This window comes from Giraffa tippelskirchi, chromosome 11 (genome assembly GCF_054371585.1).
Source record: "Giraffa tippelskirchi isolate mGirTip1 chromosome 11, T2T-mGirTip1v1.2.pri, whole genome shotgun sequence".
Taxonomy (NCBI): domain Eukaryota; kingdom Metazoa; phylum Chordata; class Mammalia; order Artiodactyla; family Giraffidae; genus Giraffa; species Giraffa tippelskirchi.
The window spans coordinates 97,100,678-97,117,532 of NC_137285.1; the positions used below are offsets into that span (position 1 = coordinate 97,100,678).

A 16,855-nucleotide genomic window follows, 5' to 3' on the forward strand; every position below is an offset into this window, starting at 1 on the left:
TTACTTACAAGTCATTGTTCTTAGTGCTGTGGACTACAGATTGAATAAGATGTGGTTTTCTGTTTTCAAGTCTGTTGGAATAAATGAGACTTATTCCTATAACAATGACAACGCTTAAAGAGCAAGGCAGGAGTTTTTCTTTAATAAGGTGGCATTTGAGTTTGAATTTGAAGGACTATTGAAAGGATCCAGTTTCTCTGACTAATGACTTTGGGTAGCAGCTAGATTGCTACTGCCCTTTCTGACAAAATCCCATTTTGGCTGCATTCTGTCTTTCTGTTTCAGTACAGGGTTACTGATTTGGTAGTCCTTAGATTGATTCTGTGTGTATCTACTCTGATCCATTCATATGCTAATTTTATTCATTAGAATATGCTGCTATCCCTAAAAATCTATTACTCCTTTGTGCTGCCTTCAAGGATGGAAGAGAATTAGAGTGGAGGGAGGTAAGATTCAGATGAAGGTGAATCTTCTTACCATGAGCTAAGGTACAAAATTCAAAATTTTTAAGGTTTATTTGGAAAACAAAGCAGTTCAGGTTGACTGGAGCAAATAGGGAAGGAAAGGTGGAGAGTAGGGGGAAATAGTAAGGGTGTAAAAATGGGATGAAACTATATATTATAGGTTCTGTATACTAAGCAGGCTGAGAAGTAATATGGGCTTAATTAATGCGATAAACGTGGAAGAGCTGCTGAGAATTTTTAAGTAGAAGAATGACATGACGGCTCTGCTTTAGAAAGATCCCATCGTGTTGGAGTTGGGAGACCCCAGAGCTGTGGTGAGTGCCTTGACAAGGATTACAGTTTGTTGTTGTTCAGTCGCTCAGTCGTGTCCAACTCTTTGCAACCCCACGGACTGTAGCCCACCAGGCTCCTGTGTCCATGGGATATCCCGGGCAAGAATACTGGAGTGGTTTACCATTCCCTTCTCCAGGGGATCTTCCTGACCCCGGGATCGAAACTCCATCTCTTGCACTGCAGGCGATTCTTTACCACTGAGCCACCAGGGAATCCCAGTATTACAGTAATCCAAGTGAACTGTGACCAGGACCAGTATGAGGTAATATCAGTGGAACTCAGTTGGTACAGGGAGTGGGAGAAAGAGGCACCAGTTGGGAGAAAGGTGGCGGAGAGAAAATGGCAAGCCCTGGCATTCTTTTCCAAAGCATAAGAATAAATGAAAGGTGAAAATGTGTCAGGAAAGGATTTGAAAATCTAACGCTGGGTCTGGGGTACCTTTTTTCTGTGTATAGAATATCTTTGACACATGATCTTTTTCTCTTTTGGTGGCCAGTTTATTTGATACTGATTGTGTGATAATTTTGTCCACTTTTTATTTTCTTTTATAATCTTATTTGTTAGGTTTTTGCTATCATTGCATCCATTTTTTTTGTGTGTGTCCTTCATTTTTGGCCCTTTTTAGTTAACAATTTTAGTCTAATTTGACTTTCTCCTCTCCCTCAACCCTCATGTGTCCTTGGACAAGGCTTATTAAGTAGCAGAGAACACACTCAACCTAAGTCCTTCAGGATAGTGCAGTGTCAGGTTAGAGGGATGTCGTGGTAATGCAGAGCTGTGGAAAGCTTAGGTAGGCCCCAGAGGAACTAGAAAGCTACAAGAATGTCTTTTTCTTGAAGGAGCAGTCTTGTTCTTTCTAATGGCTTCTCTGCTTCTTGCTACACATCTCTGTATTCCAGTTCTCATTCTCTGCTAGCTGGCTTCCTCTGTCTTCTTACTCCTTTTATAATGACTCGGTTAAGTTCAAATTTTTATACGCTTGTTCAGTTCCTCACAACTGGCAGCTTCCCTCTTTGTCTCTTAATCCTTGTATATCCCAAGAGAGGTGAATCTGCTTCACCCAACTCACTCAGTCCTAGTCATCATATCCTTTCTGATCTAGCAATCATTCAGCTACAAGTGATAAAGTTAATTAGTATTAGTTGCTCAGTCATGTCTGACTCTTTGTGACCCTGTGGACTGTAGCCTCCAGGTTCCTCTGTCCATGGAGTTCTCCAGCCAAGAATACTGGAGTGGGTAGCCATTCCCTTCTCTTTACTGGCTGAGCCACAGGGAAGCCCAAACTTAAAGGCTGGGCTTATCTGAGATATGAACCTGGGACTGCTCACACCCTGAGCGAGAATCATACTCCTAGACCAACGAGCCAACACAAGTAATAGAAACCTGACTTAAATTGGCTGAAAATGAGGAACTGCATTATCTCCTATAACAGGAAGTTCTGAGGAAGGAATTTGCCTTTAGAGTTGGTTGATTGGAGACTCAACAGTTTTCTCAAGAACCCTGAGTTCTCTTCATCCTTCTTCTGTACCGTCCTTAGGATTGGCTTTATCCTTACTAAAATAGCTTCTACTATCCTAGGCATCACATCCAGACACAACATTCAGAAGAGGAAGTGGCCATTTCTTCCTGTGGCTTTTTCTTAGGAGTGAGGAAATTTTTCCTAAAATCTGCTCTGGAAATGAGCAGATTTTTCCTCATGTCTCATTGACCAAATTTGCAGCTAAGAGATCTGTTTGAGTTAATAAGCTCTGTTAGTAAGAAACAGAAATGGTGAGACGGTATCATTCCTGCCCCATCACTAGCAAGGGGAATGTGGTTACCCAGAGACTAAATCGGCCTATCTCTGGAGTTGGAATAGAAGTCACTTTTCTCTATGCTAGATGAAGCCTTGTATTTGGAGAGTGGAAAGGAATGGCAGTCCGTTGATGGAAACCCAGAAAAGTCCTTCTCTTCAAAGGTGTGTGTCCATGTACATCAACATATAAACTCTTCTTTTTAAAATGAAATTTACTGTGGAAATTTTACCGGAAGAAAATTGAAGTTTTATCACAAAGACTGTTTATACAGTTATCTTTGGGTAAGGTATATGCCCCTTTCCCAGTTAGCAGTGGCCTGGAGAGAGAGGTATAGTATATAGAATATACACAGTATAAAACAAAACCACTTTATACTATAAGTGAGGGCTTTCCCAAAAGGACATGGCAGACAAGAACCCTGAAATATATGAGGTCAATACCTCTTTGGGATCCATTTTCTGAATTCTTACAGATACAGTCCTTCCTCGGAGATTTTCAGTAATGAATACATTGATTTCAGTGAAACAGTGCTTTTTACTATTGCCATAAAAAAATTGAATGTTCAGTCACATAAAAGTTTTGCAAAGTCTGGAGTATAAGTTAAAGAAAGACCCTTGTTCACAGTGAGCGTTCAGTGTGAGCATAGTACCAATAGTACCAAAACCTGAACCTAATAGATTCACTATCCAAGCTGTGTTACCTAATATGATTTTCAGAATTAATTTTTAGTAAGGAGTGTCACACTTTGCATGGCCTGTAGCTTGCTGAATTTGTGCATACTAATGAATCTAAAAATACTGAGTATCTACTATGAGATGCTCTGCTTGGTGCCGTATGCAAGCAAAAGATTCAAAATATAACATATGTTCATTGAAGAACAAGATTATTTATGGATCAAAATGAAAACTAAAGTAGGTTAGAAGCCCAGAAAGGCTCTTCTTTTCAGACATATTTGCCAATACACATATCTGCGGTTTGAGATGGTTTTTTATTTTTTTTCCTTGATAAGTTCTGTTAGTAAGAAAGAGGACCCACAGTATGTGGAAGAGGGATGTGGGGAAAGGAATTAGGAAGAGCACCGAAGGTAACTGTGTTCTTCTCCTTTTAACCTAGAGCCCTGATGGCCTGTTCTGAAAATGGCCATAGGTACTTGCAGCATCTTTCACAAAAGCTGGTCCTTGACCTCCTCCCTGAAAAGAATTCATTCTGCAGTCACAAACAGTGAGAAATGTCAAATCTTTCTCCAGGAGATTAATAATGCACATTAGTATATTAAAGACTCTGAAAAAGAACACAAATTCCTCTAATCCTATATTTTCCACACTTTCTTAATATCCAAGTCTCTCTTGTGATACAGCATCTATTAACATCTTGCAGAGCTTATTGAAGAACTGCTGAGGCCAAAGAGGAGTGTTTGTGAGCAGAGAAATAACATCAGAGCAAAGTTTTAATAAGAATAATCTAATGATACATGAGATGAATTGGAGACAGAAGAGATCAGAAACCTAACATTCTGTTTGAAAGTTGTTGGACTAATATGGTATGAAGAAGATGTCACAGATGGGATATTAATGGTGAATGCTTATTTATTCATTAATTCAACAAATATTTATCAACCCTTAACTGTATGCCAGATATTGTTCTGGATTCAAGGAATACAGGAAAAAAATGTTCAAAATTTTTGTCCTCAGGGAGTTTAGGTATGTCTTAAGAGAAGAAACAATAGGCAAAAAAATACATAAAATGTCAAGGTGAAGAGTGCTGAAGAGAAATAAAGCAGAGTAAAGGTGGAGTCCCCAGGCAGTGGTTAGAGGAAGACCTTTCTGATGAGTGGACACAAAAGCAAAGACCTGAGTTAGGTTAGAAAGAGAGCAATGTGGATATCTAGGCAGAGGGAACACAGTGCAAAGATTGTGAGGTAGGAAGCCCATGTAGCTGGAGCAGGGTGAGGGGGAGGTTGGTAGGAGATGGGGAAATGGAGCTCGGGAAGGGACAGGAAAGGAGTGAGATCCCGGAAGGCCTAATATGCCTCATGGACCATGGTGAGGACTCTGGATTTTATACTGAGTGAGACCAGAAGCCATTCAAAAGTTTTGAGCAGAGGAGTGGCATAGCGTGACCAGGTTTTTAGGTGGGCACTCTGACTTCCCCTTGAAGAACAGACTGGAGTGGCACTGCAGTGGAGGCAAGGGGACTGGTTAGGATATTGCCAAGGTCTAGACAAGAGGTGATTGTGACTTGAATTCAAGAGGTAGTGGTGCAGGTGATAGTAAGCAGTCTGAACTTAAGAGTTGACAAGAGTTTCTGTTGATGATATCATGTGCCAGGTTTTATTTTAAGGCTTAACTCTAGTCTTCATAAAAAACCTGTGAGGTAGGTGCAGTTGTTATCTCTGTTTTACAACTCAGAGAACCGAGGCACAGAAGAGTAGCTTGCCCAGGGTCCTGCAGCTCTTAACTGGTGGCGCTGGGTTTTGGACCCGGGCATCTTAACTCCAGAGCCTGTGGGCTTCCCTTGTGGCTCAGCTGGTAAAGAATCTGCCCACAATGCTGGAGACCTGGGTTGGGAAGATCCCCTGGAGAAGGGAAAGGTTACCACTCCAGTATTTTGGCCTGGAGAATTCCATGGACTCTATAGTCCATGGGGTCACAAAGAGTCTGACACGACTTTCAGTGACTTTCAGTTTCACTTAGTTTCAGATGTACAACATAATGATTTCATATTTGTATAAGTTGCAGAACAATAACTAAGAAAAGTGATTCTGAGGAAAATAGTAACACATACTGATTGGCTTTGTATGTAAAACTATACAGAACAATGATTATCACACAAAGTGCCATTTACTTTTACTCTACTTTTTTTATGACCATGTCATTATTTACATAGGTTCAGAACAAATCTATCCTTTTCCTATGGATAGACTTTCCTGTGGAAAGACTGAGCGACTTTCACTGTGCTCTATTAAGTCATTCTGTCCCCATGGCCCCTACCCTCTCTACGGAGGAATTAGGAAAACCTTGGATCAGTGCCTTCTATCTTTACCCAATATATGTACACTTCATTAGAAATAAAATCAAAGTTTTTCTATAATCTGCTTATAAAATGTTTGAGCTAATTTTGCATAACCTTGTCCTTTTCCTGGTTTTTCTGTGAAACTATTTTTGAAAGACTTTCAGAGTGTCCCAGGGGAAATCATGTTTTTTTGACTTTTTATTTTTACCACAGGAAAAGGTTGGAGCAGCATAAACTGGCTCTGGGCAGACTGGAGTGTGGGAGAGAGTGAGATAAGATTCCAGGTGTTCTTTGAGGTTAATTCTGACGGTTCTTTGAAACGTCCCCTCCCCGCACGCCCCTTCTGTTAGAGAGATGGGATAGCAGTCAGGATGCTGTAAAGCGCCTGTTGTTTCCAGCTCAGCTGCGGAGGCCAGACTGCTCAGAGTGATTCTGATGATTGAAGCAGGAGAACCCTCATTACTGATCATCATCTTACTCTCACCTTTTCCTTTCTTCTCCTTTGCTTGAGGGCTTCAGAGACCTTTCTGGGAGGGAGGAGGCAGTCTTAGGAATTTATATATTTGAAACATTTTTTTCTGCTTTCTGATCTGGCGTCTGAGGAGCTCGGAAGTCATCGCTCCATCTAACAACAAGTAAAAATCTGAACAAACTGAAAAATCAACACCAGACAAACGACTGTCCCGTTACCTCCCCCCACCCCCCCACCTCCCACTCCCCCCACCCCATCTCCAAGAAAGTAAAGCAGACAGGCAAACGCAAAGAACCACGTCTTAACCAGAGTGGAAGCCTACAGTCAGAAACCTCTAAAGGAACCAGTACTGGGGTAGGAAAATCTGAATGATGAATTGCCGGAAGGTCAGCGTAGACAAGTCTGAGAGTTCAAAACTTCAGGGGGCAGGGTGGGGGACTCCACACTTTTCAGAGTTTTAGAACTCTAGAATGCTTCCCTTTTCCCCACATCATCCCACCACACAACTACAACCTACTAACTGGAGTTCCTTTTAAAAATCACAAGGCATGCTGCTGCTAAGTCACTTCAGTCGTGTCCGACTCTGTGTGACCCCATAGACAGCATATCAAAAGGCAAAAAACACAGTTTGAAGAAACAGACCAAACATCAGACCAGACTCAAATGTAAGAGGGATGTTGGGATTATCAAACTGGAAATTAAACAATTATAATTATTATGCTAAAAATTCTACTGGAAAAGTAGACAACATGTAAGAACAGATGAATAATACAAGTAGAGAAATGGAAATTCTGAGAAAGAATAAAAAATAAATCAGTTCAGTTCAGTCGCTCAGTCGTGTCCGACTCTTTGTAACCCCATGAATCACAGCACGCCAGGCCTCCCTGTCCATCACCAACTCCCAGAGTTTACCCAAACCCATGTCCATCGAGTCGGTGATGCCATCCAGCCATCTCATCCTCTGTCGTCCCCTTCTCCTCCTGCCCCCAGTCCTTCCCAGCATTAGGGTCTTTTCCAATGAGTCAACTCTTCGCATGAGGTGGCCAGAGTATTGGAGTTTCAGCTTCAACATCAGTCCTTCCAATAAATAAATAGTAGCTATGAAAAACAAGAGGACTTGTCTGATAGTCTAGTGTCTGCCTCCACAGTCCCAATGCAGGGGCCCGGGTTTGATCCCTGGTCAGGGAACTAAATACCACATGCTTCAACTAAATGCTCCTGCATATCTCAGCTAAAAACCTCTCATGCTGCACTAAAGATTCCACCTGCCGCAACTAAGACCTGGCACAGCCAAATAAATAAATATTTTTTTAAAAACACACTGTAACAAAAATGAAGAATGTCTTTGATGGACTGATTGGTAGACTGGCCACAACTGAGGAAAAACCCTCTTAAGCTTGAGGATATATCAACAGAAGCTTCCAAACCAAAAAGCAAAGAGAAAAAAAAAAATTTAATGAAACAGAATATCCAAAATCTGTAGGAAAAGTACAAAGGGTATAACATGAGTAACTAGAAAGGAGGAGAAGAGAGAAAGGGACAGAATCAATATTTGAAGCAACAATAACTGAGAATTTCCCCCAAAATTAATGTTAGACACCAAATTACAGATCCAGGGAGCTCAGAACACCAAATTGCATAAATGTCAGAAAAGCTATACCTAGGCATATTGTATCCAAACAGAAGAAAATCAAAGATAAAGTTTTAAAAAAAAAACAACTTCAAAGGAGGCCTGAGGGTTGAGGGAGAGGACTCACCTATAAAGGAAAAAAGAAAAACAACTTCAAAGGAGGCCTGAGGGTTGAGGGAGAGAACTCACCTACAAAGGAAAAAAGATGAGAACTATTAGATTGGCATAAAAGTTCACTCAGTTTTTTCCCTAAGATGTTTGTATTAGCACTTAGTTGTCTTTGACTTCATCTTCAGTTTTGTTAGGTAGTATTGTGACAGCTGTCATGTCAGCCTGCCTTTTTTAAAAAATTTATCAAAATTGGTGAAGATGGAAGATAAAAAGCAATGGTATATTATGCGTTATTATTTCATCATATTATGCTTTATTATTTCAAGCAAAGTAAAAACACAACTGAAACACCAAGATTTGTGCAATATATGGAGAAGGTGCTGTGACTGATTGAATGTAACAGAAGTTTGCAAAGTTTCATACTAGAGATTTCTTACTGGACCATGCTCCATGGTCTGGTAGACCTGTTGAAGTTGATAGTGATCAAATAGAGACATTAATTCAGAATGTTTATACCACATGGGAGATAGCTGATAGACTCAAAATATCCAAATCAAGCATTGAAAATTATTTGCACCAACTTGGTTATGTTAATGGCTTTGATATTTGAATTCTACATAAATTAAGCAAAAAAAACACCTTCTTTACCCTATTTCTGACCCTATTTCCACATGAAATTCCCTACTTAAATGTAACGAAAATGTTCCATTTTTAAAACAAACTGTGATGGGAGATGAAAAGTGTATACTGTGCAATAATGTAGAAAGGAAGGGATCATGGGGCAACTGAAATGAGCCACCACCAACCACACCAAAGGCTGTCTTTATCCAAAGAATGTGAGGTTGTATATATGGTGAGATTAGAAGGGAGTCTTCTGTTATGAGCTCTTTGCAGAAAACCAGACTATTAAATTCCAGCAAGTACCCCTCCCAGTTAGACCAACTGAACGCAGCACTCAACGAAAAGCATCTGGAATTAGTCAACAGAAAATTTCATAATCTTCCACCAGGATAACACAAGACGGCATGTATCTTTGAGGACCATGCAAAAACTGTTACAGCTTAGCTAGGAAGTTCTGATTCATCCCCTGCATTCACCCGACATCGCACCTTCAGATTTCCATTTATTTCAGTCTTTACAAAATTCTCTAAATGGAAAAAATTTCAATTTTCTGGAAGACTATAAAAGGCACCTGGGACAGTTGTTTGCCCAAAAAGATAAAAAGTTTGGGGAAGATGGAATTATGAAGTTGCCTGAAAAGATGGCAGAAGGTAATGGAACAAAATGGTGAATACGTTGTTCAATAAAGCTCTTGGCAAAAATGAAAAATGTGTCTTTTATTTTTACTTAAAAACTGAAGGAACTTTTTGGCCAACCCAGTACATTCGGCTCCCCTGAGAAACCAAGCAAGCGAGAAATGAGTGGAGTGAAATATTTAAAATGTTGAGAGAAATACTTTTCTCCAGTTGCATTGTCTCTAATCTAACCGAACAAATCAAGGTTAAATTAAATCTGACCCTTCTTCCACAGTCCACTGAACCAAGTTTCTAAAATACTGGACTTGGGAGAATGTTTGAAACAGGAAAGAAGGGAGTAGATCCAGTGCGTCGGTGCTAAGTCGCTACAGTCGTATCCGACTCTTTGCAACCCCAGGGACTGTAGCCCGCCAGTCTCCTCTGTCCATGGGATCCTCCAGGCAAGAACACTGGAGTGGGTTGCCATTTCCTCCTCCAAGGGATCTTCATGACCCAGGGGTCAAACCTGTGTCTCTTACATCTCCTGGAACTTCATAGAATTTGGTGATGTATCGGGGTGCTGTGAGGCAGGTGTACATCTGGAGTGGGATGAGATGATCAGGGTAAGGCCACAGTGGGTGTGAGATATTAGAATCAAGGTTTAGAAATGGCAGAGGACCACTGAACCTATAGTTCCGTCTTGCCTGGACTTTGGTTTTCCCAGTGCTCCAGGTTAGCCGAGCACCATTAAGGGTCAGAACCTTGGAGAGTTCCAAACTGAGCAGAGCAGAAGTATGACTGTAACTATTGCATTGGCATGTAGTAGACGGGGTAAAGACTCATAACAACCGACGCTGAAGCGACACTCTTGCTTGCTTTCTGTTGGTATCTCCAAGATTTAAAGGTCTGGTGCCTCTGCCTCTCCACAGCCTCATGGAGATCTTGGTGGAGCTAGAGATTTCAGTCCATCTTGTGGAACAAGCATAAAGCCATCACAGTGGCAATGGGATTTTCATTAAATGCTGATGTTATGAAAAGGACATGGGCTTTCAGATACCTGTACATTCTCTTTAAGGACTGTCCCAGGGAATCATATTGCTTCTCTGTGTTATTTACTGATCTACTGTGAAAGTAATCAAAATCCTCTGTGGGGTTGGGAGGATAGTTTTGCCTAAAAGTTGCTTTCTGATAGGCATTTATGTTTGAAACTGAAAAATAAAAAAGATACTCTGTGTATTAGAGGTGATTTATAAAAGCTGAAGTAATTCAATCTATTGGCAGCAACAACAGAATTTTGCGGTATAAATTGAAGGCTGACTAGACTCCTAATTTCAGTAATCTGGTTTGTTTATTGTTTCTTTTTAGGGCACTAAAATAATCCAAACATTTCTATTTCCATTGTTCTCTTTTTTTCTCAGTTTTATGGCATGTTCATGATTTTCACATCAGATTAATCAATTTCTAATGCTTCAATTAAAGCTTCACTTTAACAATCTTTTTTTTCTAAACCAATCTACATTTATGATGCCATATTTAGCTAAAAATAGGAACTTGAATGTAAATTTCCAGAAACACCCAACTAGTAACTCCTGGCGACAATAATAGTTAAGGGCAGAAAATCTTATGAAACTAGGACTTATTGCAGAGAATAACTATATGACATATTTATGCTCTGTTACAGTTCTAACATGTGTTCATTGTTTTTTTGTTCTACCTGAGAGAACAGGAGAGTTAGAGCTAATTCCTAAATAGCTAACTGATTTGCAATGCCAAAAAAAAGTACAGTCTCTAAAATGTGTGTGTGTGAGTCTCCAGGATTGCATGAGCATTCTAATCAGATTTTGGAGAGTAAAAAAAAAAAAGATTTAGTTATGGATAACAATAATAAGTATTAGGGAGAAAGAGACAAGATTATACCAGAGATTTGTGTCTCCTTCAAGAGGCATCTTTTAAAATGCTTACTAATGGCTGTTGTTGGTTATCTTAATTAAAGAGTATTATTTTGGTATATGATGCAGTAGACCCAACTTGTGGTAGTGAACTGAATTGGGACTGAGACCTAAATGTGTGATTCACATCAAACACATCAAGAGGCTCACTATTTGTACTATGTAAAATATAGATAACTAATGAGAACATAGTGTATAGGCCAGGGAGCTCTACTTAATGCACTGAATGGGAAGGAGGTCCAAAAGGGAGAGAATGTATGTATATGTATGGCTTATTCATTTTGTTGTACAATAGAAACTTACACAACATTGTAAAGCAACTATACCGAATAAAAATTAATTTAAAAAAAACAACATTAAGAGACTAGTAGCAGGAAAGTTTTCAGGTGGACTGTGTAGTTGGGAGAATTGTGTCCTGAGTGTGAATTTGCAGACATGACCTTACAAGTAAAAACTACAGACTATGACAGGATGAAGGAGAGCCAGGGGTCGAAGACTGACTATGAGGGAAATACTGGTGCCATTAGCAGCAGTGAGGAGTTTACAAAGAAAACTAGTTAGTAATGAGTTCCATTCAGAATGTGTTGAATATGAGGATTGGTATGATATCCAGTATATTTACTAGATAGTTGGAAATTTTATTTAACAAATATTTATCAAGCCCTAGAGATTTTTTTAAAACATTTGATGAGACTGAGAATAGTACAGGTTTCTTTGGTACTCCTGTAACCTCAGTAATGTGATCCCAAGATGGATTACATCAATGTAATAATTGCTTTTTTTTATTATTTTTTTTACCACCCTGTGTTACATCTTAGGATAATCACAACTGATAAGTTTCCAAACTCAAAGAATGCTTTTAGTGTTGTTAAAAAAAAAATAATTCTCCCTGTGAATATACTAGGAAACATTGAATTGTGTGATTTGAATGGTTAAATTATATGTTTGTGCTAAGTGTATCTCAGTAAAGCTGTTACAAAAATTATTCCTCACTGCACACATTTTTGTGTAGATGTTAAGATCTCTAGGGAAAGACCATAGTTCTATATCAATGGTAGAATGTGTGACACACAAATAAATTATTGAACATATTGTATTTGAGAGAAAGAACAGATGCCACTTAATTTTTAAAATGACGTTTCAAGCTAGTTTTTAGAATAGAGAAAATGTATCAGTAGATACTTTTCTTTTAATCTCATCAACAAACCCTGAGTACCTGTCCTGCCCAACTGGAGGAGTCAGGAAATGCTTCCTTAAGGAGGTGCTGCTGTGATATGTCTTGAAGGATGCGCAGAAATTAGTACAGTGAACATTGTAGACATATTCAGAGGCAGCAGCCTATGCAACAACAGATAGATGTGGGGAACTGCACTCATTTTGGAATTACTAAAGTGAGGGGTGTATGTCAGAGAGGGAGAGAAATTCTTCCCTGTTAATATGTGAAGATTCACCACAGGTTTTAACAGCTTCATGGTATTTCACAGTATGATTATATGCCATACATTATTTAACCGTGCCTATATTAATGGGTATTTAAATTGTTGCTTGATTTTGGCTATTTCGAATAATATTGCACCAGCCATACTTGTGCATCTATCCCTGCAAACTTGTGAATGTAATTCTGTGTCGAAGGTTAAGCCTTGGTTTCAATAGCTTTGACAGATCTGAGCATTCACCTCAGGGCTGAGTTATGACCAATCATACTGCATTATATTGTATAATTTTTGAGTCTGCTGTATTGATTAAATCAAAGATGTTTTCAGTTTCAGGGCAGTTAGGGCCTTTTTTCAGCCATGGTGAAGCTTTGGCCTTTACTCTAAGTAAAGCCATCTATATGGGAAACCATGGGTGGATTTTGGGCAGAGGACTGCTGTGATATATAAAAATATTTCTGAAGATCACTCAGAGAAGCAAGGACAGAAGTAGGAAAACTAGTTAAGAAGCTACTGTAGTAGTTCAGACGGGAGATAATGGTGACTTGGACTAACAGAGAAATGATAAAGAAAAATGACAGGATTCCAGACATTTGTTGAAGTTAGGAATCTAACAGATTGTTTGTCAAGGGTCTCTGTATTAACTCTCAGATGAAAGTTCTTGCCCTTCTTAAGAGGACTGGGAAAGGTCCATGCTTAGTAGAAATGATCAAGAATTCTATTTGGGGCATGTTAAGTATGAAATGCTTATTAGTTATCCATGTGGGTTGGTGAGTAGGCAGTTAAGAGGTGAGGCTAGTGATTAGCATGGTCAATATTTTATTAATGAGTGAGAAAATCATGGATAGGTAAATTAGGAAGGAAGTGGATAAAATTTAAAAGAGAACCAGAATTACAGTTAACTGCTTTATTACGATGCACAAACACGGTCCTTTTCTCTCTGCTTCCAAGTAGGTCTTATTTTGAATAGAATTGAATTAAACTGGTAATAGATTGGAGAGGTAGAAGGAGGAGAATACATTTGCATATGTATATTTCTTTCCGAATCTACCTGTATGTAAGATATGACAGTCCTCAGAAAAAGTTACTATTAATAATTTTACATATTCTGTCTTTGCGAAATTGCTGTTTTAGCAAAATGATTATAAAGAAAACCTCTTTTCATTTTGACTTGCATGTTAAATTAAAAATGTTTTCCCACAGGAATCCCTAATAAGCTGAGTTGGAAAACTTCTTAGCACTTAAGATATTAATCACTTTGTGGTATACTGGCTATGGTAATTGACCCAGCCATAATGATTTGATGGTCATTAGACCTCACCTTTGGTTTGCCTTTTGAATGCATCATTTCTTTACTCCCCTACCATCCTCTCTGATCTTGGCTGTCCTTTTCTTAGGGACTGTAGACTGCATTTCCTAACTCTACTCCTCATTCTCTGTTTCCAAGGTATCTTTACTACCTTTTATCTGTATGTTACGGATATACGCATATTTGATAAAGCCTCATTCTTCTCATGGCATGAACTGCAACTTAATTATAGTTCAAAAGACTACCAGTCTAGTGTTTGTCATTTATCCTCGTGATGAAATTTTCTTTAGGCAACTCACATGCTGGCACTGATTGCTTAATCCTGTAGATTTCAAAGGATCAAATCCAAGGTCATTGACAGATCTCACTGTTTTTTCCCAGTTTGTTTGGTTAATAGACATCCTTATTTATACAAAAGCTTAATGGTTCACAAATATTTGAATAGTACATAAGGTATCCTATTTGAACTGTTGGTAATACTAGCACATGATGGACTTTAAAAATAGAGCAAGTTCAGAATTTCTCCAAGGCTTTAGCTTCAGCTCCTCTTAGGGTTACACAGCTCTAAAAGTCCATAGTATTATGAGAAACGTTAAACTCCGATAGGATATTCTTTGATTGTTCCTAGAATGTTTAGTAAACCTTAGAGTAGCAATTTTTAAATTTAAAATTATTAAGGGAATCCACTTTTTTAATTGCTAATATTCTTGTAATAATTGGCTAATTGAATAGTGATTATATTTAGCATGCCTTAACAAATTCCTAGAAAGTAAAATGGGCTTACTATTAATTTTTTTTCCTTTGTTCAAAGAGGAAGGAACAAGAAGATTGAAAAGATTGATTAGAAAGATAGGTCAGAGACTGTTGAGAAACTACTAGCTAAACAACAATAAGGTAGTCAGAAAACTGTTACTCTGAAATGCATGTACACCACCTATGAGAGAATACAAGGACTTTTAATGTTTTTCAAGTCATGGAACCATGTTCTAGCTTTAGTGGATATGGAGCTTTGAGAAGAGTGCAGACTCTTCTAAACTCTTTAGATCTGACCGTTATTAGTTTAAACTCTGGCTGTAATAAAAATTTTTGGATTAGTGAAAATGGTACCAAACTGTATCTTAGAGTGCTTTTTTTTAAATTTTTGTATGTCAGCAGTACGTGATAATAGTATGTTTGGTTTTCCTAATAGTAATGATTAGAAACCCATGCTGATCTCTTTTATGGTTAGCCATACCTGTAACACAAGTCTAGCCACTTAAACCACCTGGAGACATCATTAAATGTTAGAGTTGAATCTGTACACCCAACTCTATGAAGTCATGTCCCTTGTGGAATATTAATCTTTCAAAGACCACAGGAGAGAACTTTGCTCAAGACTGTTCCTGTTCCTCTGTTATTCAGGATCTTCACCACTACATTCTTAAAACCAGTAGGTTTCATAAGCATTTACAGCTTCTTGTCTCTTGTTAAAAAGAAACATTTATTAACTAGCTACGTGATTAGAGGCCTTAATTGTTTTTTGTCACTCTGAGTACTCTTGTTCTGGCACACATGTGTGCTAAGTCGCTTCAGTCATGTCTGACTCTTTTTGACCCATGGACTGTAGCCCACCAGGCTCCTCTGTCCATGGGATTCTCCAGGCAAGAATACTGGAGTGGGTTGCCATGCCCTCCTCCAGGGGATCTTCCCAACCCAGGGATCAAACTACTACCAGCTTTATGAAATGTCAGATATTGTTATCTGAAACTATCAGAAGTACGGATCCAAGCTTTCCTGCCTGTATTAGACTCCTGAATACTGCCCAAACCTTAACCATTTACCTTTTATCTTTCCTGTGAACGTCTTGGATTTGATCTATTTTCTCGCATCATCTCCACTTAGGATTCTGTCCTTTCCACATCCCTGATACGTCTAACTTCTCTCTAGCCCTAAAATAGGTGCCCTCAGGATTTTTATACCATCAATTACTAAGAAAAAGATTTGATAAAAATAAACCAACGGGGTTACTTACAGCTGATTCACATTGTTGTACAGCAAAAACCAACAAAACATTGTAAAGCAATTGTCCTCCAATTAAAAAATTTAAAAAAAAAACAAGAGAGAACTGTACACTTAAAAATGGTTAAGATAATACTTTTTGTTATGTGTGTTTTTACCACAAAATATTTTTTTTAATAAATAAACCAGGGGGAAATTTGAAGTCACATTTTTACACAAAGTTGATATCTACTGAAGTATTAATATTGAATTAAAAAGCAGCCTTAGAGGCAGTCAGAAGATATGAAGTTGCAGTTATGAAGTAAATAAGTACTAAGGATGCAATGTACAACATGATAAATATAATTAACTGCTGTATGTTATATATGAAAGTTGTTAAGAGTGAATTCTGAGTTCACATCACAAGGAAAAAAATATTTTTTGTTTCTTTTATTTTGTATCTATATGAGATGATGGATGTTCATTTTGATAATTGTTTCATGATGTTTATAAGTCAGATCATTATGCTATATACCTTAAACTTATACAATAATGAATATCACTTCTATCTTAATAAAACTAGAAACAAAATAAAAAGCAGCCCTAGAAATCATATTGTGTGTTAAGTATATTTAGAAACTGACACCTGGAAAGATGAAGTGATTTGCATAAGAGCTGAGAACAGAGTCCAGTGTTTTCAGCATTAGTGCCTGTCCATTTTGGAGCTATCTTCTATAATTACTTCCTTGACTTAGGAGTAGCCCTAACTAACCCCTCTGTCTGTTTTATCTTCCTTTGGAATTGAATCATAATTGATTCTTCAGAACCATGTCTAATCAGTTGTCCCCCTTACCCAGCACTGAACCTGGAAATAGGAGGCAGTGGGCAAGTCTGGGTGCTGATAATGGGCAAACTGGCTTTGAAAACGTGATCATGTGACATCCTTCTGCCAGGAAACCAGACTAGTCTGTTTGCATCATCTTATATAACAGAGCCAATAACTAATACCATCTAGGTGAGCAATTGTTCTTCAGTTCAGTTCAGTCGCTCAGTGGTGTCCGACTGAATCACATGATTCCCCATGAATCACAGCACGCCAGACCTCCCTGTCCATCACCAAGTCCCAGAGTTTAC

General features: G+C 38.5%; 1 protein-coding gene and 1 long non-coding RNA gene across 28 annotated transcripts in view; one reads left to right on the plus strand and one right to left on the minus strand.

The window, feature by feature from the left end:
* SIK2 (salt inducible kinase 2) overlaps positions 1–16,855 on the plus strand; it is a 141,377-nt gene that overhangs the window by 54,741 nt on the left and 69,781 nt on the right. The window lies entirely within an intron of this gene.
* Positions 2,926–7,530, minus strand: LOC145526815 (uncharacterized). The gene is made up of 2 exons (XR_014069211.1): positions 5,244–7,530; positions 2,926–4,871 (listed from the first exon to the last, which is right to left on the minus strand). It is a non-coding gene; the product is annotated as an uncharacterized LOC145526815 (long non-coding RNA).